This window comes from Leuciscus leuciscus (assembly GCF_965113295.1).
Source record: "Leuciscus leuciscus genome assembly, chromosome: 11".
Classification (NCBI taxonomy): domain Eukaryota; kingdom Metazoa; phylum Chordata; class Actinopteri; order Cypriniformes; family Leuciscidae; genus Leuciscus; species Leuciscus leuciscus.
In genome coordinates, this window is record NC_138735.1 from 30,697,778 (window position 1) to 30,721,000 (window position 23,223).

At 40.4% G+C, this 23,223-nt stretch overlaps 2 long non-coding RNA genes and 2 gene segments (V, D, J or C); 1 reads left to right on the top strand and 3 right to left on the bottom strand.

Annotated features, from left to right (window-relative positions):
• The first annotated feature begins 3,955 nt into the window (after window positions 1–3,955).
• Window positions 3,956–6,163, top strand: LOC309508981. Its single transcript, XR_014209744.1, has 2 exons — window positions 3,956–5,428; window positions 5,724–6,163. It is a non-coding gene; the product is annotated as an uncharacterized lncRNA (long non-coding RNA).
• A 1,967-nt stretch (window positions 6,164–8,130) lies between these two features.
• Window positions 8,131–8,764, bottom strand: LOC309509008. The gene is made up of 2 exons (XR_014209770.1): window positions 8,332–8,764; window positions 8,131–8,221 (listed from the first exon to the last, which is right to left on the bottom strand). It is a non-coding gene; the product is annotated as an uncharacterized lncRNA (long non-coding RNA).
• Window positions 8,765–9,460: 696 nt separating this feature from the next.
• Window positions 9,461–10,400, bottom strand: LOC309508963 (Ig kappa chain V region K-25-like). The segment is given in 2 exons: window positions 9,941–10,400; window positions 9,461–9,835 (listed from the first exon to the last, which is right to left on the bottom strand).
• Window positions 10,401–10,645: 245 nt separating this feature from the next.
• LOC309508949 (Ig kappa chain V region 3547-like) lies at window positions 10,646–11,760 on the bottom strand. The segment is given in 2 exons: window positions 11,265–11,760; window positions 10,646–11,154 (listed from the first exon to the last, which is right to left on the bottom strand).
• Window positions 11,761–23,223: the final 11,463 nt, after the last annotated feature.

Consider the following 23,223-nt stretch of genomic DNA (forward strand, 5'->3'; position numbering starts at 1 on the left):
TGACTGACTGATAAGGAGCAGAACCTGCCTGTAGTTTATAAAGCAGTTGATCAGTGTGTGATGTTTTTATACTTGTAATTTGTCAGTATTGTTGTTTCTTACAGTATAACCACATCTTGATCCACATGTTGAGTCTCAAATAAAAGCAACTAATGGAACTTTGTGCTTTTCAATCGATGTCCCACAGTGATTATATTCACTAGTTCTCATGAAACTTTATTAAAAGGCTTCAGATGCAGTCGACAGGTAACTTGCTCTTGACTGTATTTGACAGATCCAATATGGCGAACGGCTGATATAGATCTCAGTCATATCACTGATCTAGAAGAGCACAAAAGAGTCTCTGGACTGGCACCCTTATGAAAAGAAAATATATTTTCCCATATATGAATGATCAATATATTAAATGGTTTAACATGTTATATATTTGAAAATATACAGAATAATATATTGTGTTAATATATTACATATCAACTATATATAATTATAATTATATATATATATGTGTGTGTGTGTGTGTCAAGTCAAGTCAAGTTTATTTGTATAGCGCTTTTCACAATACAGATTGTATCAAAGCAGCTTCACAGTATTAAATTAAAATAATACAACAAAGTTTGTTTCAAGAGGAATTTATTGATTGATCAAATTAAATTAAATATCCCCAAAATATCCCCAACTGAGCAAGCCAAAGGCAACAGTGGCAAGGAACCGAAAAACTCCATCAAGTGACCTAATGGTGTCCTAAAACTCCATCAGGTGACCTAATGGAGAAAAAAAAAAACCTTGGGAGAACCCAGGCTCAGTCGGGGGCCAGTTCTCCTCTGGCATTTATGAGCTAGAGGCCGGATTGTAGTTTGAACTGTAGGATTATATGAATGCCTGGCTGAAGAGATGCGACTTTAATCTAGTTTTAAACTGGGAGAGCGAGTCTGAGCAACGAACAGTATCAGGAAGACTATTCCAGAGTTTTGGGGCCAAATGTGAAAATGCTCTCCCTCCTTTGGTGGTTCTGGATATCCTAGGTATGACCAAAAGCCTTGAATTTAGTGATCTCAAAGAGCGCAATGGATTATAGGGCGATAGAAGATCCGTCAAATAGACTGGAGCTAAGCCGTTTAGGGCTTTATAAGTCAGTAGCAATACCTTGTAATTAATACGGAACTTTATAGGTAACCAATGCAGTGATGATAAAATCGGTGTTATATGATCATATTTTCTTGATCTCGTAAGAACTCTAGCGGCGGCATTTTGGACTAACTGTAGCTTGTTTATTGAGGATGCAGGACAACCAGCTAATAAAGCATTACAGTAATCCAGTCTCGAGGTCATGAATGCATGAACTAACTTTTCTGCATCAGAAACTGATAGCATATTACGTAGCTTAGCAATGTTTCTAAGGTGGAAAAAGGCTGTTTTTGTAACATATGAAATATGATTTTCAAAAGACAGGTTGCAATCGAGTATAACACCCAGGTCTTTTACTGTAGAGGATAAAGTAACAGGACATCCTATGATGTTAAAGTTGTATTGTGCGAGGTTTTGTGGGCGTTTTTTTGAACCGATAAGTATTACCTCTGTCTTGTCTGGATTTAATAAAAGAAAATTACGCGTCATCCAATCTTTTATATCTTTAACACACTCTGTCAATTTGGAAAATTTAGCGTTTTCATCCGGCCGTGATGAAATATATATTTGAGTGTCATCAGCATAACAATGGAAACTAATTCCATGTTTTCTTATAATATTTCCAAGTGGCATCATATATATTGAAAATAACAGAGGGCCTAATACAGATCCCTGCGGCACTCCATAGTTTACTGGAGTTATGATCGATTTTTCTCCATTTAAATAGACAAAATGGTAGCGGTCAGATAGGTATGATTTGAACCAGCTTAGTGCTTGTCCTTGAACACCAGTATAATTTTGTAGTCGATCTAAGAGTAATGTATGATCTATAGTATCGAACGCAGCACTAAGATCAAGTAAAACTAGTATTGAGATACAGCCTTGGTCAGAAGCTAAAAGTAAATCATTTGTGATTTTAACGAGCGCAGTTTCAGTGCTATGATGCGGTCTGAATCCAGACTGAAACTTTTCATAGATATCATTTTGTTGCAAGAAAGATCCCAGTTGAGCGGACACCACTTTTTCTAATATTTTAGACATAAATGGAAGATTTGAAATGGGTCTATAATTTGCTAGATTATTATGATCTAATTGTGGTTTCTTAATGAGAGGTTTTATAACTGCCAGTTTAAATGTTCTTGGAACATGACCTAAAGATAAAGACGAGTTAATAATATTGAGGAGAGGCTCTTCCACTACAGGTAACACTTCTTTCAGTAGTTTAGTTGGTATAGGATCTAATAAACATGTTGTTGTTTTAGATGAAGTGATAAGTTTATTTAACTCTTTTTGTTCTATAGTTGTAAAGCACTGTAATTGTTCTTGCGGGGTGATAATTGAAGCTGAATTAAAAGGCGCGATTGAAGATTGAACGTTTACAATTGTGGTTCTGATGCTTTCTATTTTCTAAGTGAAGAAGTTCATGAAATCATTACTACTGAACTGTAACGGGATATTTTGTTCGGGTGACGTCTGTTTATTTGTTAGTCTAGCCACGGTGTTAAATAAAAACCTTGGATTGTTTTGGTTGTTTTCTATTAGTTTGCGGAGGTGCTCAGCCCTGGACGCTTTTAGGGCCTTTTTATAACGTGACATACTGTCTTTCCACGCGATTCTAAAGACCTCTAAATTAGTTTGTTTCCATTTACGCTCTAAAATACGGGTTTCTCTCTTTAAAACATGCGTAGTATTGTTATACCATGGTGCTTTATTTTTCTCTCTGACCTTTTTTAATTTAATAGGTGCAACCACATCCAATGTTCTAGAGAGAATGGTGCTCATAGTGCTAGTTAGTTCTTCTAGTTCATCTGTTTGTTTGGGTTCAGGCGGCAGCTGAGACAGATTAGATAAGCAATTTGAGAAATTATCTATGGTGGATGGGAGGATTGTTCTGCCTGGTTGATAACGCGACGCCGCATGACATATTACAGCAGTACGTAATATGCAAGTTACCATGTAGTGATCAGTGACTTCATCACTTTGTGGAATGATATCTATATCGGTTGGATCGGTTCCATGTGATATAATTAAATCGAGTGTATGATTAAGACGATGTGTTGGTCCGGTGACGTTTTGCTTGACCCCAAATGAATTTAATAAATCTGTAAACGCAGCTCCTAACGCATCATTTGGATTATCTACGTGTATGTTAAAATCTCCAACAATTAATGCTTTATCGACATTGACTAATAGGTCTGACAGAAAATCTGCAAACTCTTTTAGGAAATCAGCGTAAGGCCCTGGCGGTCTATATACGGTAGCCAAGGCTAGAGATAATAGGGATGTTTTTCTAACATCTAAGAGCGTAACATTTAGTACAAGTACTTCAAATGAAATAAACGTATAACCCGTTTTCTGAGTAACATTTAGAATATCTCTATAAATGGTTGCAACACCTCCGCCACGACCAATCAGACGGGGCTCATGCTTATAACAGTATCCAGGAGGAGTAGACTCATTAATACCGAAATAATCATTTGGTTTAAGCCAGGTTTCAGTAAGGCAAAGTACATCGAAGCTATTATCTGTGACTATTTCATTTACAATAACTGCCTTAGGTGTGAGTGATCTAATGTTTAGAAGACCTAGCTTTAGAAATTGTTTTTGTTTACTAATAGCAACATTTTCTGTTTTAATAACAATTAGATTTTTCCTAGATCCTGCATTAGATTTATTATTTGATCTCACTAAACGAGGAATAGACACGGTTTCTATGCAATGTTCTACACTAGTATTTATATCAGTTGAATTGGTGCAGCAGAGACTATGATTTGAACTTTTGGTTACTAGTCAAAGGGTTACTAGTCCCTTTGAGGGTGTGAACATACATTCACATTTATATGGGAACATGTATGTGCAATATATGTACACAATAATTAATAATATTTTATATTTATTAATATATAGCCATGGTCAATGCATATATTGCAGAATATTGAAAAATATAAGCACTAGTTTCCCATATATGGAAATGTATTATGTAATATATCGCATCATATTTTGCAGTATATTCCCATATATTTTTGTTCTGTAAGGGCAGGGACACTGGTGGACTTTGTCTAGTTGTTTCTCTCACTGTTATTTCTGACCTCTATAATCTAATAAAGAGTTTAATTTAGATGGTTTTATTTCAGATGCAAGTGTGACGATGTTATTTCAGATCCTCCTTTGAGCAGCTGCAGTTTCAGTTCAGTCACTGTGACTCTGACTGATGGAGGTTTATGTACGACTCTTTATCACTGTGTGAACACATGATCACCACCCACACAAGAACTAATAGAACCTGTTCTGCAATGGAAACTCTGACAATAATAATGTCCAGCATCTTCAGTCTGGACTCCACTGATGGTCAGAGTGAAATCACTGTTAGATCCACTGCCACTGAATCTAGATGGAGTTCCTGACTCAAGGGTTTTTGCATAACGAATCAGGAGTTTAGGAGCTTCTCCAGGTTTCTGTAAGTACCAGAATATACCTTCCTTCCCACCACTCCATCTGAACACATCTCTGCTGGTTTTACATTTGATATTCACAGTTCCTCCTGGTTGTTCTGCTGTTATTGAGGGACTCTGAGTGACGGTGATCTGTCCTCTACACTCTGAAACACAACAAGAAGAAAATACACTCAAAACTTTGACAATATACTTGAAGAAATGAATTAATATCAAACTTGTGCTCCACAAACCTTGAGCAAACGCTGTGAGAGTCCAGATGAAGATGATGATGAAGGTCATGTTGATGAAGATTGTTGTGTGTGTCAGTGATGAAGTGTTAAACTCACAGCACTATAAACACTCTCACACACTGAAGATCTGATCAATATGCAAACACACTCCACATCATTTCCCTGAAGACAGAAGAAACACTGTTTTGTCTTTTAGTGTCTTTGCTAATAAACTTCTGTGGATCATTTTCAGAAACAGAAACTCATGATTTACTTCATGTTATTTTGGGTCGATCTTCTCGCTCTAAACACTGTTTTAATGATCAGTTTCATTCAGACTTTGATGCTGAGAGAATTTAATACCTGTGCTGCAGATTTATATCATCCATGATACTGTATAACAGGTCAAAGGTCATCCAATAGAGAATGACCATCTAAATCTGGCTGAAGATTTCATTATAAAGCAGGACAATAGAATTAGCAGATTCACACAGTTTGTGTTTGTGTTTGTGTTTGTGTGTGTGTGTGTGTGTGTGTGTGTTCGTTTGAGTGTGACAGAGGTTTTTGTACGACTCTTTCACTAGAATGAAACACTGTGGTGGACTTTCGGTGGAGGAACTGAATTGACGATCAGAAGCTGTAAGTCTTTCTTAAATTATCTAATAAAAACGTATGATGTGTGTGTTTTTAGAAGGAGGTTTAAGGTTATTTAACAGCATTTGGCAACAATATTCTTATGGCAACAGTTTTCTAGATCTTATAACGACATCACAATATAACCATCAATTTACTTGGACAATGTTTTTCAAACTCATTCTGGGGATCATTTAAAATGTAACTTGTATATTTAAAATCAAACGATCATTCATGAATGTGTGTGTGTGTGTGTGTGTGTGTGTGTGTGTGTGTGTGTGTGTGTGTGTGTGTGTTCCAGCGGGTCCCTCCGTGTCTCCCTCCGTGTCTCTGCTGTCTCCCTCTTCTCTGCTGATCTCTGGAGACTCCTCCGCTCTGCTCTGCCTGCTCAGCTCTTACTCTCCACAGGGGGCGACGGTGAGCTGGACGCTGGACGGGTCAGAGGTCACCGAGGGGGTTCAGACCAGCGCAGAGAGCGAGCGGGACGGTCTCTACAGTCGCAGCAGCGTCCTGAGCCTCAGCAAAGCACGCTGGGAAGACACAGAGCGCTTCGTCTGCAGAGGAACACATGCCGGAGCTGCTCACGAGGCCTCGTTCCTCAAGAGCTCCGAGTGCTGATGTTTCTCCAGTGAAGACCAGCGTATCTGAGCGTCACGTGATTTACAGCTCAATACTGAAGCAGTCTGTCAATGTGCTGCCATTGCTGTTCATTCAATAAAGCTTCATCTGAACGCAAGCGCACATTTGTGTTGGACTGCATCATTGATCAGTGTGTCGTTCCTTCAAAGTCCTGCACTAAAGTTTCAGCGGCTTTTGATTGATTGTAATTAGGGGTGTAACAATAATTACAGTGGATAATGACAATATGTATCGTATTATTCACACAAAATGAAAGTTTAGGAAGTTTACAGGGTTTTCGTGTCACTACTACATTAAACTACTGTATATAATGTTAAATATAATGTATAATAATGCAATGGGGGAATATTTGTGGGTCCTGATAATGCCAAATGTCTGATGTTACCAGTAAAAAGTGGCCTACATTATTTTAGATATATCTAGTCAGAGACATCAAGCATATTCGTCTGAAATAATTCAGTATTTTCAGCTTCAGAATCATGAATATTGTTATTCTGGTGTCTCTATTGTCCTGTGCATTGGGTTATCAGCACCAAGTCCAAGCCTATTCATTTACACACACAATGTTAAACCAAATTGACCATTTTGATGGAGTATGGCAATAATATGGTATTGTGAGTTCAGGATGGTGACATAAGGGTCTCGTTACACCCCTAATTGTAATAGTTGAGAACAGCTGCATTCAGCAGTAAATGTGAAATGAAGCTCTTGGGGTTTGAACATGGTCACTGGAGACGAGCTGCTCTATTCTGAGACCGTCACAATCACTAAACCTGACAATGCAAATGAGATTTTCAACTGAAACGCTCTGAACTGGAACAGTTTCTCCTGTGCTTATGGATTCATTAGTCAGTTTGTTAATAAGATTTCATCTTTATGAGTTACATGTTGACTCATCACAACCCACACTATATTCACACATGAACAAACTTTAATCTTTAATATAAAAAATTAACTATAAATAAATGTCCAAAATACATGGATGTGTTAAATTGCACACACACACACACACACACACACACACACACACACACACACACACACACACACACACACACACACACACACACACACACACACACACACACACACACACACACACACACACACACACACACAAAAAAAAAAACAGTATGAAATGTTGATATTGATCTAATGGTTGAAAAAGCTGTTATATATAGCACTGTTAAATTACACAATAAATATAAAATAAATAGGAAATTATTATTATTTTTGATAGTGGACTGCACCTGTTTGCTAATCTCATCTTTAATTTCTAAATTAATTTAAAAATTCTATGTAAAGGTATTAATTAAAATTATATAAATGTTCATCTGCTCTGAAATTGAGAGTTGTGTCTTGTGATGCTGTTAATATATGAAGGATAAACTTCATAGACTTATTCGAACATCTTTATGATGCAGTGATTCAGTTTAGAAAGAAGAATGAGGATAAATCATAAATGCAGGAAAACAAAAAAATATGGTTAAAGATTGAAAAATATCCACTAAGTGAAGATCAAACGTGACTGAATTTCCTCACAAATTACTGAAAATAACAGGAGAAAAATGACTTATGAAAAATCATGATCAAAACTTTCATAGACTGACGAAGCTCAAACTTTTATATTATTATAATATATTAATATAATGATATTATTGCTTATTATAAGATCATATTGCTTTTGTGTGTGTGTGTGTGTGTGTGTGTGTGTGTGTGTGTGTGTGTGTGTGTGTGTGTGTGTGTGTGTGTGTGTGAGCAGCTGCAGTTTCAGTTCAGTCACTGTGACTCTGACTGACGGAGGTTTTTATACGACTCTTTATCACTGTGTGAACACATGATCACTGATCCAGTGTGCACTCATACAGTAATAATGTCCAGCATCTTCAGTCTGGACTCCACTGATGGTCAGAGTGAAATCTCTCCCAGATGATCTACTGCCAATGAATCTAGATGGAGTTCCTGACTGCCGACTGATTGATCCAAAAATCAGGAGTTTAGGAGCTTCTCCAGGTTTCTGTAAATACCAGCTAAGAAAATGGTTTCCATTGTGACAGCAGTCTGGATCACTGCTAGTTTTACAGGTTACAGTGACTGATTGTCCAGTTTCATAGAGCCGCTCTGAGGGAGTTTGAGTCACTGTCTCCTGCCCAACAGATTCTGACAAGAGAGAAAGATTAGAAATCACACACACTTTTACAACCTTATATCTTCACAACACACATAAAGATAACGAGTGAATAACGTTTGTAATCTTGACTGACACAAACCTCGACATAACACTGCCAGCGTCCAGATCAATATGGTGATGAAAGTCATTTTTGTAGGTTGAAGGTTCAGTTCTAGTGAAAAACAGTTGTTGATCATGTTTGATGTTTGACAGAGTTATAAACACATGTAGAGCACTGAAGCGTGTGTCGCTCATGTAAAACACACTCTATGCAAACGCTTCAGGAGTCACAGATTTAAGTTTAATGTGCTTTCATAGCCTGGATGCCAGCCGAACTTCGCCCCGCCCACGACATCTGAGGTCGGGAAGTTTGGTCTGGACTTGATCCGTTGTGGAGCAATTATGCTCGAACCAGAGCTGTTCGGACCAATCAAATTGTCAGGGCGGGCTTTATATGATGATGGACAGATGATCAACAGTAACGTAATCATCCACATCACCAAAGAGTGCTTGGGTTGAATATGTTTACAACAAAGATGGCTGCTGCTGGAGAATTGAGATGTGTAGATTCCGCCCTCACATCTGTTATAGAAGATATCGACAGCGCATTCATTTTAAAAGAGGAACAGAGAACCGCGATCAAGCCATTTGTTTTGTAAAGATGTTTTTGCATAGGGAACCTAGTATGTATAAAAGAGGCAGCCATTTTAGGGGAGAGAGTGGGTGTGGAGAGGTTGAATCTTGTTTGTATTTGTGGGCCTGTACATCGGCATAGCCAACTTGCATTTGTGTATTGTCAACAATTTTGATTTATTTTCTTTGGTATTATAATTTTTGATAATCTGTTTTTTCTATTACTTCACTATTGCCATTGGATATTGATATTTTTTGCACCTTTGGAATTAAAACCACTCTGGACTGTGTTATTTCTGCCTTTGTCACGTCATTTACACCTCTGGCCGCTGGTAAATCCTAACAGGATACTCAAATGAAATAACCATGGAGTATTATGAAAATTAAGATCTATTATTAATAAAATGGGGCAACTAGGGCAAACTGAAATCACTCAGATCTCAAATGTGTCACTGATCTATAAGGGCACAAAATCTCTTTCTGAACTCTATAATTATTAAGAGTGTCAGATTAATTTAGATGGTTTTATTTCAGATGCAAGTGTGACGATGTTATTTCAGATCCTCCTTTGAGCAGCTGCAGTTTCAGTTCAGTCACTGTGACTCTGACTGACGGAGGTTTTTGTACGACTCTTTATCACTGTGTGAACACATTTACACTGTTGATGTAATGGAAACTCTGACAGTAATAATGTCCAGCATCTTCAGTCTGGACTCCACTGATGGTCAGAGTGAAATCACTGTTAGATCCACTGCCACTGAATCTAGATGGAGTTCCTGACTGGAGGAGGTTTGCTTTATAAATCAGGAGTTTAGGAGCTTCTCCAGGTTTCTGTAAGTACCAGGATAGAGGCTGATAACTCCAACCCTGATAGACTTCAGGACTAGTTTTACAGGATATAGTAAATGTGTCTCTTAGTTGAGCAGATTTCACTGCAGGCGTCTGAGTGACTGTCGGTTCACCGACTGATTCTACATCAAGAAGAATAAATAAACATTCAGAATGACATATTTGGATAATATTTCAAGCACTGTTAATCAGTTAAAATAGTGCAGTTTAACTTCATATTTCCTCACCTGTGAAACAGCTGGAGAACATCCAGATGAAGATGAAGATGATGAAGCTCATGGTTGCTGATGGTTTAGATTCTCAGTGTTCAAACTCAGAGTTATAAATCCTCCTGAAGCACACACACACACACACACACACACACACACACACACACACACACACACACGATGTGCTGCGATGCAAATCATCTCTATGTAAATCTGTGTAAGGATTCCAGCACATGATGCTCATAAATCATAACAGTGTTTAGGAGATTTTTCCATGTTACGAGTCATAAACATTTGTTCATGTGTCTGAAGCTTCAGGCTTTCTGATGATTCAAATGACAGAGTTTCTACACTAGTATGTCACTGTGAACTTCATTACAGGGCAAAGGTCATTCCAGAGGTCATAGGTCATCAGAATGTATTAAAATTGCTTTAATCATTAACAATGCACTGAGATGAGTGATAGAGTCAGTAGTTTTGATTGAACAGTTATGATGAGTAACATCTTTATTATTATCTTGATAAACTTCGAGGGAAAGATAAAGCTACTTAAAAAAGCTCAAAAACATATGGTGGCAGTTTTGTTTGTTTGATTTGATATTAATATACAGACTTTTCTCTGATTCTGAGCATATTAGAGTCAAACTCGTCTGTCACAGGACTGATCATAATAGAGATGATTTCAGTCATAAGTCAGTTTTGAGCACATGTGAAGTTCCTGTGTTTGTGTGTGTGTGTGTGTGTGTGTGTGTGTGTGTGTGTGTGTGTGTGTGTGTGTGTGTGTGTGTGTGTGTGTGTGTGTGTGTGTGTTTGTGTGTGTGTGTGTGTGAGCAGCTGCAGTTTCAGTTCAGTCACTGTGACTCTGACTGACAGAGGTTTTTGTACGACTCTTTATCACTGTGTGAACACATCTTTACTGTTGATGTAGTGTAAACTCATACAGTAATAATGTCCAGCATCTTCAGTCTGGACTCCACTGATGGTCAGAGTGAAATCACTGTTAGATCCACTGCCACTGAATCTAGATGGAGTTCCTGACTGATGGCTGTTTGCTGAATGAATCAGGAGTTTAGGAGCTTCTCCAGGTTTCTGTAAGTACCAGCTCAGACACCGTTTGCTATTACACCAGTCGACTGGATCACTGCTAGTTTTACAGTTTACAGTGACTGATTGTCCAGTTTCATAGAGCCGCTCTGAGGGAGTTTGAGTCACTGTCTCCTGCCCAACAGATTCTGACAAGAGAGAAAGATTAGAAATCACACACACTTTTACAACCTTATATCTTCACAACACACATAAAGATAACGAGTGAATAACGTTTGTAATCTTGACTGACACAAACCTCGACATAACACTGCCAGCGTCCAGATCAATATGGTGATGAAAGTCATTTTTGTAGGTTGAAGGTTCAGTTCTAGTGAAAAACAGTTGTTGATCATGTTTGATGTTTGACAGAGTTATAAACACATGCAGAGCACTGAAGCGTGTGTCGCTCATGTAAAACACACTCTATGCAAACGCTTCAGGAGTCACAGATTTAAGTTTAATGTGCTTTCATTGAGACTTTACAAACATTTCACGAGTTCACGTTAATATGATCCTTTATTGATATAAAGAAACATTTTCTGAATATCAGACCAACATGTCAGTGTGATATTGCTACAACAGTTTAATGAACAAGGATCTATTATTGAGTACTTTACATTTTAGTAATTTATATTGCCAGTAGTTATTTAATAACTGAAAGTTACGGCTAACTGAAATATTTCCAAACGAAACCACAGTGAAACAAACCAGTGCGACTCTGAGAAACACAATCGTGGCCTAATAGTTAGAGAGAGTCAGAGAGGTTTAATACAGAGGACAAACTCTGAGTTTGGGTTTCCACACTTGGCCACACTTGGTAACTGGGTGTTCACACTTCCACATATGTCACTTTCACAATAGTTCCTGAATGAATCAGTGTTTTAATCGGATGATAAAGTTAATGGCTGCATCCGAAATCACATCTTCCCTTCTATATAGTAGGCAAAAAACAGTGTGTGACAAAAGAAGGATGTCTTAATTGACAATACTCATAAAAGCAAAAAGTACTCGGATGTCTGACTACTTTTGGAGAGATCCTGAAGTGAGATCCGATGGACACTTTACTATCCCATGAGGCCACAGGAGAGGATCTGTGAATGACAGTGAAGAGATGCAACTGACGCTGGTAGATCACATGATAATGACAACATGGCGAATGTAGTACGTCTGGATTACTTTCATACTACACTCATTTATACTATACAGAACTGGCTTTTTTGCGGCCGTGAAGTAATTACTAAAATCAAAATAAGTATCAAGAGAGTATGTGATTTCAGCGCTTCTTTCAGCTTTTTCTAGCGATTCAGAGACTTCATCCTTCGAAGGCCGATTGCGTCACCGTGGCTCGATGAAGTCTGTCTCAATTCAAAGGCTCCTTCAAATGTGTCTTCATTTCTCATGAAACAACACTCACATTTCCCATGTAACACTCAGTCCGACCTTCACGGCCTTCGAAGGATCCAGACTCTGAATTGACCGTTCACAAAGACCCGCCCCCTTTAGTTACTGTTGCTATGTCCGATAAGCGACGCCGCTCTCACGCCACACGTTCTCACGCAGTGAAACACACATCGCGGAGCAGAGACACTGACAACACACTGACAGACAGGACAGACCAGGATACTTTTGATATGAAACAAAAAAAGTCTTACCTTTCAAATTGAGTCATTTTTTAAAGACATTTAAACAATAAATACCGTTTTGTGTCTCTTTAATGTGTCTGACAGATCTCTGTAGAGCCTCAGTTAAAGCTGCTCGTGAACCGATCATCTCTTCCTTCTAGTTCATTTATAGCATCAAATAAACATGAATGAACATCAGAAGGAATGTTGTTTTAACAGCGGAAAGACGTCAGTACACTTCGTTTCTCAAGTTTAAATCCTCCAACATTAATCTACTAACTCTCCTGACTGCTTTGTCGGACAAAATGGTGGATGGTGGATTATGATTGGTCAGATCGCCTGTCAATCAAACTCCCTGCGAAGGGTCAATTGTGACGCAGCCATTGACATAGTAGTTGTTCATTTAAGTTATTAGTCGACTAATCGCACATGTACTGTATATTAATAAGCCATATATATCATAATAATAAGCCTTTAATTTCCTATATATAATACTTCGGCTAATCAGCGCTCAAGCGCACGCATAAAGCTTGCCCCAGCGCACCGGCAAAGTACAGAGAACCGCCGGTAACGATCTGTCCATCACAGACTGAGTGACTTCGCCACAAGTTTATTTTTTTCTGCGACTGTCACGGTTCATGAATTCATTGTTTCCTTCTTGTCTCGTGTTATGTTGTTATGTGTGTGTGACCGACCCATTCAGCACTGATCAGTCTCCAGCTGATTTCACTCACTCACGCCAGCTGCAGTCAATCTACTCTCCTAAATATACTCACCGTTTTCTCATCTCACTTGTCAGATCGTTGTATGAGGTCCTCTGTGTGTTTGGTCCTGTTGCTGCTCGGTGTTCCAGTTCGTGTTCCGTGTTTCTGTGGATTGGTTTGTGTCAAGAGTTTGTCTTCACCTTCACCAGCGCACCTTGTCTCTGCACGCAGTGGCGGTTCTAGGATTTTTCTGTAACAGGGGCCATTAAGGGGCCACATGTTATACATTCAGGGGCCAAATACAGGGTACATTCAAGCACACAAAATAATTTATTCAGTACAGTGCAAATATATTTCGGCAGTCGTTACTTTTTCAAACGCTCTAATAAAAAATTATGAGCCAGTAAAGTTCTTAATGATTTTTTTCATATATTTATATTGTGCATAAAAGACACAATGCACTTCTTTCTGAATTCCACCTTTTAAGTTTCATAATCATGTTGTCGCTTATAAAGAGTAAATTATTGTTAATTGTTTGGGGGTGGAATTGCATCTGTGATCGTTGTGAAGAATTCTCCGGTTGCTCTTCTCGTCGACGATTGATGGGTGGGAATCTCTAGGCAACTCACGATTCGATTCGATTACGATTCAGAGGGTAACAATTATCGATTATTAACAATAATTTTTATTTTTTTACTACTTGGTACTTTTAAAGCAAAGTATTTATGATGACCCATAACAAACTTACTTCCAATACTTCCTATATTAATTTTATTAATAAAACAAATGCAAGTCAACTGTAAGGTTACATTTGTCAGCATTTGTCCCAACATTGCAAAGAACCAACAGGAAAATAAATGTGTGCCTGTACTACCAGCGTCCTTGTAGTAAATTAACACAAACTTCAGCATATTCTGAATCTCTAGCATTTAATAATAGACTTCTAACCAACATCCTCTTGTTATTTCCAATGAGCAATATAATCCTTCAGACAAAAAAAAAACATTTTGCTGTAGCAAATTCACAAACAGTTTTCGTTCAAAAATATAGAATTATGTACTAGCAGCTCTCATATAATGCTTGTGGACTTATGCATATTCTGAATAATTAGTAACATACAAAGCCGCTCTTATTCACAACTAAATAATAGAGTTATGACTTGAAATGTTTGCTGTATACTACAATCAAAAACAGCTTATACAAAAAAAAAAGTGAATGAACATCTGCAGAGAGCACAGTCAAAATGTAACTTTTTGTGACTGGCATTGCACCTATTGCAGTATAACGTACGTATAAGTACGGAGCCCCTAAAGGGACGTGGTGGTGGAACATTTTTTAGGTTGGGAGAATTTTTTTTTCCAAATCTTTTGCGTTCCCTCGCAAAACTTTTGCGTTCCCCCGAGAAACTTTGCGCTCCCACGCAAAACTTTTGCGTTCCCTCGCAAAGATATTGGCCCTGTCCCAAATGGCACACTCCGGACTTGTGGACTTCCTCAGAGTCCACACTTTGGTGACGTCATGTAGTGCAGACCTATAGGGCCCTTGGCGCGAGTCCACGAGGGCGCATTGAGAGGTATTTTTGGGACAGACTTGCTCGGCATACCGGAAATAACGGTCTGGTTGTTGTTGGACAGGAGAAATCACATTTTTGCGCTCCGACGTCTTATCTCCATGTCCACTACACAGCCTAATTTTACAGTTCTATATTTTGATATTGTGCATATCACCTGGGCATTAGACAATAGATATATCATGCTTATTTAAATGATGTATACAGTTGTACATAATAATACATAATGTTCCATTTGAACTCAGACTACCATTTTAAAACATAATTTAAACATATTTTTTTCAATTTACAGGTTTCAATATTCATACTATGTTTACATATGACTCAGTAAAGCCCTGCCATTCGGTTTAATGAATCATAATGCAATCGTATTATTAAACACGCTATTATTATGTTTGAGACATCAAACACTGGTCGATGACCATAATGTTTGTATAAACTGTAGGTAACAACTGATAAAATGTACATTTAGGTCATAAAAACAGTAATATTTTCTTCTCAGCCATGTCAACAATTATCCTTGAGTGAAATCTCCTCCCATCTGTTGTCTGATTGGCCTTTCGCAAGGATTCCTGGGTAGTTAAAGTGCGTGGAGCCTGCATCTATGCGGGCTTCGTGGAAGACCGCTTCAAGGGTACAAAGGGGGCGCTGCTGAGCACACTTCAGAGCGGTAAAATGCTGAATGGGACGGCCTACGGACTCGTAGACTCAGCGAGCACGCGCAATTCAAGTCCACGAGACCGAAAGTCCGCATGAAGTGCGCCATTTGGGACAGGGCCATTTGCTTTCCCACGCAAAACCTGCTTTGAGCTCGAACAGACACTTCCTGTTTAATGTCCCGCTGGCAGTGTTTCAGAGCTCCGTACGTTAATTGAGCGTTTCATATCTGAACTTGGACTCAGATATAAAGATGCGGTCAGTGCTTAACTCAAGGAGTTCAGTGAAGCTGGCAATATTCATATAGGCTATTCGAACGTCCCTATCTTGAGCTAAACGCTTTTAAAGCACAAACGACACCTATTTACAATCAGCGAGCTACAACCCAATTCTCATCAAAACGAGCTTTATAATATTAATTTGTCTCTAACCAGACGAATGAGAGACAAGTCCAAATAAGGGGCCGTCTGTAAAGTGCAAATCCCCAAACCTTCTGCACATTTTATATTATTGAACATATGCAATAGCTTCACTGTGACGCACTGTACTGTCACCAAATTCAGTTCACACATCACTGCTCTCCTGCTGGTTATACTACATAGTTATAGTTATAGTACATTAAAAAAAATGCATAATTTTTATAATTATTTATTATTAAATAAAATCAATAACTTCACCCTTTTTAGAAAATATATTAGGCTATAAATAACTTCACACTGTTATACACAGTGATGCCATCAAATTCAGTAAGCAAATATAATGCAAAATCTGCGTACAGTACCAAAATAATTTGTGTAAAGAATAGGCCTACTTATTTTTTATGTGCAATTACTTCCCAAACTAAGTGTTGTAGGCCTATAACCAACATTAGAGCGGTGATGTGTGAACTAAATTTGGTGTGTTACAGTGAAGTTATTGAATATTTTTCATAATATAAAATGTGCAAAAGCAGTGTATGACCAGTGGGTCACCATTGATATGTAAACTGAATTGGGTGGCACTACAGTTTGTAACATTGAAGTCAATGACTATTTTTGACTATGAGTTGATGCTGTAGTCATTTTTGGATTATATTGCACTTTGCAGACGGTCCCTTTGAACTTGTCTCTGCCGCATGCTCATAGAGATCCATTTAGCCTATATTATAAATGCTTGTTTTGATGATTTATCATTACATGATGGCATTATCATTACAGAGATGGCGCTGGTGAGGTCGGCTGCCGTCACGACTGCTCCGACCACCTTTCTTAGTTTTGTTTTTTAAGTTAGTTTTTAGCGTTTTAAATCAGTCAAATTATCACTATTGAGTACACCAGTTATGATAGAGACACTCTTGTTTCTATTGGTGTACAATGTACTCACAATTCGATGTTTTTAACTCTGGATCCGAGTTGGCCGAGTGAGATCCTGAGGGAGAAAAATGGACGCGGCGCGAAGCGGCGGCCACGAGGGAAACGAGCTGGCGTCAGAAATAGGCTGAGAGCCCGTGCACACCGCACACCTCTGCCCAGCATCCTGCTCGCCAACGTCCAGTCATTGGAAAACAAACTCGATGACCTCAGGGCAAGGATAAAGTTCCAGAGAGACATTCGGGACTGCAATCTCCTCTGCTTCACCGAGACATGGCTGAATCCAGCGGTGCCGGACTACGCCATCCAGCCGGCCGAGTTCTTCTCGGTTCACCGCATGGACAGGACGCGGGACTCGGGGAAGTCAAGGGGAGGTGGCGTGTGCTTAATGGTGAACAGCAGCTGGTGCAACAGCGCGAGCGTTGTTCCTCTCACACGCTCTTGCACACCAAATCTGGAGCTACTGTCCATCATGTGTCGCCCTTTTTACCTTCCTCGGGAGTTTACATCGGTCATAATCAGCGCCGTTTATATTCCACCACAAGCGGACACGGACACTGCCTTATGTGAGTTGCATGAGGCACTCACACAACACCAGACACAACACCGGGACGCTGCACTTATTGTGGCGGGGGACTTTAATAGTGCCAACCTCAAACGTGCAGCGCCAAATTTTTATCAGCACGTTAAAGGATAGCGAAAGGATACTGGACCACTGTTACACTATGGTCAAGGACGGCTACAAGGCACAGTCTCGCCCCCCGTTTGGTAAATCCGACCATGCCGCCATCTTCCTCATGCCAAAATACAAACAAAGGCTGAAACAGGAAGTTCCGGTTCAGAGGGAGGTCGCGTGCTGGACGGACAAATCGGTGGCCGCGTTACAGGACGCACTTGATGACGCAGACTGGGACATGTTCAGGAACAGCTCCGGTGATGACGTCAGTGTGTTTACGGAAGCGGTTGTGGGATTCATTGGGAAACTAGCGGAAGATACCGTGGAGAAAAAGACTATCAGAACTTTTCCCAACCAGAAGCCGTGGGTGGATAAAACCATCCGTGACGCTCTGAGATCTCGCACCGCTGCCTACAACACGGGACTTGCGTCGGGTGACATGGAACTGTACAGGGCTGCGTCATACAACGTGCGGAAGGCGGTGAAAGAGGCGAAGCAGCGATACGGGAGAAAACTAGAGTCACAATTTCAACAGAGTGACAACAGAGAGCCTGTGGCAGGGACTACGGAAAATAACGGATTATAAAGTAAAAAAAACAGGTATGACGAACGCGGACGCGACTCTGGCAGATGAGCTGAATACTTTCTATGCTCGTTTCGAGGCTGCAGCTAAAGACGCTAGCGATGCTAATGCTAGCGGCGCTAACGGCTGCAGACAGGAAAACACTGCCAGCACCGGGGGCGCGTTCGTCATCACCGAGCATGACGTGAGGAGAGCCTTCAGGAAAGTGAACACCAAGAAAGCAGCAGGACCAGACGGCATCTCAGGCCGTATTCTTAGAGCCTGCGCAGACCAGCTATAGCACCTGTGTTCACTGAGATATTCAACATCTCTTTATCTCAGTCGGTGATCCCCACATGCTTCAAAGAGTCCATCATTGTTCCCGTTCCGAAGAAACCTTATCCTGCTTCCCTCAACGATTATCGTCCTGTTGCCCTCACTTCAGTTGTGATGAAGTGCTTTGAACGCCTGGTTCAAACCGCTCTACGGATGACGCTATCTCTCATCTTCTTCATACATCTCTTACTCACCTGGATACTCGGAGAGGGAATTATGTGAAAATGCTTTTCATCGATTATAGCTCTGCATTTAATACCATAATTCCCTCCACACTCACCACCAAGCTGGAGCACCTGGGACTTAACTCATCAATGTGTCAGTGGATCTCCAATTTTCTGACTGGTAGACCACAGGCAGTAAGGATGGGTGGACATGTCTCAGCCTCACTCACTCTCAGCACTGGAGCTCCCCAGGGGTGTGTTCTGAGCCCCCTGCTGTACTCTCTGTACACCTACGACTGTGTGGCCACTACCAACTCCACCACCGTCATTAAGTTTGCTGACGACACTGTCGTGGTGGGCCTGATCACGAACAACGATGAGTCGGCCTACCTAGAGGAGATTGGAAACCTGGAGAGCTGGGGCCAGAGGAACAATCTCCTCTTGAACGTCAGCAAGACAAAGGAGCTGATAGTGGACTTTTGTACGAAGCGGGAGAGGAACTACCAGACCCCCGTCATCAACAGGAGCCCAGTGGAGAGAGTGGACAGCTTTCGATACCTCGGTGTATACATCACGCAGGATCTATCATGGTCCTGTCACATCAACACCGTGGTGAAAAAGGCTCGGCAGCGTCTCTACCATCTAAGACGCTTGAGAGACTTCAGACTGCCCTCTAGGGTGCTCAGGAATTTCTACTCCTGCACCATAGAGAGCATCCTGACGGGAAATATCACAACCTGGTTTGGAAACAGCACCACGCAGGACAGACAAGCTCTACAGAGGGTGGTGCGATCAGCTGAGCGCATCATCCGCGCCGAGCTCCCTGACCTGCACTCGATCTACAGCAAGCGGTGCGGGACCAAGGCCAGGAAGATAGTGAAGGACCTCAGCCATCCTAACAATGGACTGTTCTCTCTGCTGCGGTCTGGAAAGCGCTTCCGCTCCCTGAAGGCCAACACAGAGAGAATGAGGAGGAGCTTCTTCCCGCAGGCGATAAGATCTCTCAATAACAACACAACACAGGACTAATAATATATTTGTGAAATATCCAACACTGACTGGGTTTCCATGGCCACCCTGGACACACTTATGCATACTTTGCACTACATATTTATATTTATATTTATATTTATATTTATATTTTCATATTTTCATTTTTATCTTCATGTCTATATTTTCATATTTTTATATTTTTATATTTTTATCCTATGGATCACTGCACAAATATATCATATTTATCATATTTATATTTTCATCTATGGAATACTACGCAAATTACTGCAAATTACTTTAATTAAGACACCTATGAAGTCACTTTTTTAGCATATCTGCACACCAGAGCCATTTCAAACTTCTATACTTTTGGTTTTGACAAATTTTTATTTCTATATTCATATATCTGTTATATTGATATTTTTTCTATGGTCAATGGCAGTCGTGTAAGCATTTCACTGCATATTGTACTGTGTATAACTGTGTATGTGACAAATAAAATTGAAATTGAAATTGATAATTGGGTTGTAGCTCGTTGTCTAGATTACTGTGATTGTAAATAGGTGTCGTTTGTGCTTTAACAACGTTTAGCTCAAGAATAGGGACGTTCGAATAGCCTATGTGAATATTGCCAGCTTCACTGAACTCCTTGAGTTAAGCACTGACCGCATCTTTATATCTGAGTCCAAGTTCAAACACTATGAAACACTTCATTAACGTATGGAGCTCTGAAACACTGCCAGCGAGACATTAAACAGGAAGTGTCTGTCCAAGCTCAAAACAGGTTTTGCGTGGAAACGCAAATATCTTTACATTTACATTTATTCATTTAGCTGACGCTTCTATCCAAAGCGACTTACAATTGCTATATATGTCAGAGGTCGCACGCCTCTGGAGCAACTAGGGGTTAAGTGTCTTGCTCAGGGACACATTGGTGTCTCACAGTGGATTCGAACCCGGCTCTCTCACACCAAAGGCATGTGTCTTATCCATTGCGCCACCACCCCTATATCTTTGCGAGGTGTAACGTAAACGACTCGGGGTAAATGTGAATTAGCTCAAGAATATAGGGAATATTAATATTTATAACGCATGGTCATAATTCATAAGTCGCATGTACATTTATTTTATCAATTTTCGAGATTACCTTGTTCTGTACTGTCTGATCATTACAGTTAAGAAGGGGTATCCCTTTTAAACTCCACGAAAGTTTTATCTTCTGGCCGCGAATATCAAACTTTCTGAGTTTATGAATTAAAACTACTCAAGGTAGTCAATATCGAGCTTGTAGCTTAGATCTTGAAGTTTCATTGACTTTTATAAGGTGGGTTTTCAAACACAGAGACAATTAAAAGTATAAATGGGTTTATTAATAAAATGGCACACACTAGAGATTATATAAACTACAAACATAAACGTACGTAAAAATGCAAACAAACCAATAAACATTTAACCGAACACAAAAACATGAAATGAAAGAAAGAAAGATATAGAGGGAAGATAGAGGGTAACTTAGTCCACAGACCTAAGACCTAGACACCTGGAACAGCTTTTATAGGAATCAATATACTTGCGAGTGCTCTTTTTGGTCAGGCTGAAGCTGATGCAAGAAGCGAGGATGGTGTCCTGTTTCTGCTGCGTCTTCCGGTGTCGCGGGAAGCTTGAAAGGCTCACTGAATGTGATGTTACCGAGAAAGTTCAGATTCGTCTCCCGGGATGGGAGAGGCTGGAAATCTTAGTTGCAGAGACGCAGCTACGACTCGAACATGTGCTCGCTCGATGGAGAAGGCCAGGGCCTCCTCCAGATGTTCCTTTGGAGAAGCGCTGCGCCGAGGAAGAGGGTCCAGAGAAGTTGGATGAGTTGAGAGTGGGAAGAGAGCGAAGAGAAGAGAAGGTTTTGGACTTTTATCAGTGTCCCAGGTGCCGTCCCCTCCTTCGTGTAGGACGAATCAGCTGTCGAGATTTTTCGAGCGGGAAGATTCCTTTGTCCGGTTAGACACGCCCACTCGAATGAGTCATGATTGACTTTAACTGGAGAGGATTTTCTCCAGACATATGAACTTATAAAACAATGCGCATCACTGAATTCTGTTATTGGAATTCAACTCCGTTAGCTGGAGAGGATTACAAAGATATCAAAAATAGAATCTAGGCGTTGTAGCCATGCAACGATACATTATTATGCATTTGTATAGGCAATAGCAGTTCTATTAAGGTCACAAATAGGACATATGCTTTCCTATGGGTTACACACACCTCTTAACACACAAATATATATATTTAGTACCTTTAGGAGTGACTTTATGGGTAAAAGTCCTTTTCTGAAAGGGGGTTTCTGTTTCACAGTCCAGAGTGTGTTTGTATGTGTGTGTGTGTTGGAATGTTGCGACCCTGTTATCTCATGCATAGGGCTGGATAGCTCTGTGGTCAAATTTTATGACCTGCCAATGAGCTCGGGTTACGGGATGCGATTCTACTGGGAGAACATTCTTCAAAAATACATTTCAGATCCAAACACTCGAAGATCATAACTGTATGATCACAACACATTAATCACACATACATACAGGAAATTCAGATACCAGTCTGAGTTACACACATTTTAAGTTAAACACAAAAGGATGTTGGTGTGTGTGTGTGTGTGTGTGTGTGTGTGTGTGTGTGTGTGTGTGTGTACGTGTGTGTGTGTTCTGGAATGTCACGAGTCTGTGAGGTTGTAAAAGTCACAGGGAGTCCAGAGCTGAAATGGGGGTTTTAGAGGGGATTCTAAGAAAACAGGGTTTCCTTATGTGACTCAAATGTCCCTCGGGGGAGCCACAAAGATGCAATTTTGACCGTTCAAGCAGACTTGGAGATCAGGATTTACTAATTTGAACAGCATGTGACCGCATGTCATAGTCATTGTCGTTACATATTCCCCCTTTTTGTTAGATAAAGACCTCGGAAGGACTTTATCGAACAACAAATTAGCGCAATGGTCGATGGCAAGCGGCTGATGACTGAGGACTCAGGTCAAATGAGGTTTAGGCGAGCCCCGGATCGGGACCCCCTTTTTGCGGTTCCATAGGAAACCACCAGACACGGCTTTGTGAGCTTTGCTGTGGCTGCTCACATTTGGTAGGGTCTGGTACAGGGTGAAAGCCAAGACGGGAGTCAGGGCGTGGTCGGTTACCGTGGAGGTGCACCGCACAGTGTCATCTGGGGTCCAGGTACGGACACAGGTGAGGTATTCAGGCTGGGCGGTTGCCCATGCTTGGAGGGCTGTGATGGGAGCAATGTCTGTACTCAGCGTTGTGAGTTGCTCTGTTAGCTGTGAAAGTTCAGTCTGAATGTTGGCCACAGGCTGTCTTACTGTGACTATGTTTGCTGTTTGAGGTAGTGTGCTCTTTCGACGTTGCTGGGATTGAGTCGAACGTACACTTTATGAGTGAGAATCCTGCCTTGGTAGTCAGGACCGGGGCTGCTCTCTCCATGCGATGCCGGATGCCGGACCTGGTGAGGTGATGTCCGATCGTGGCTGCTTTCTCGCGAACCACCACAGCATCCTGTTAGAGGAAAGAGGGAGAGAGAGAGAAAGGGAGG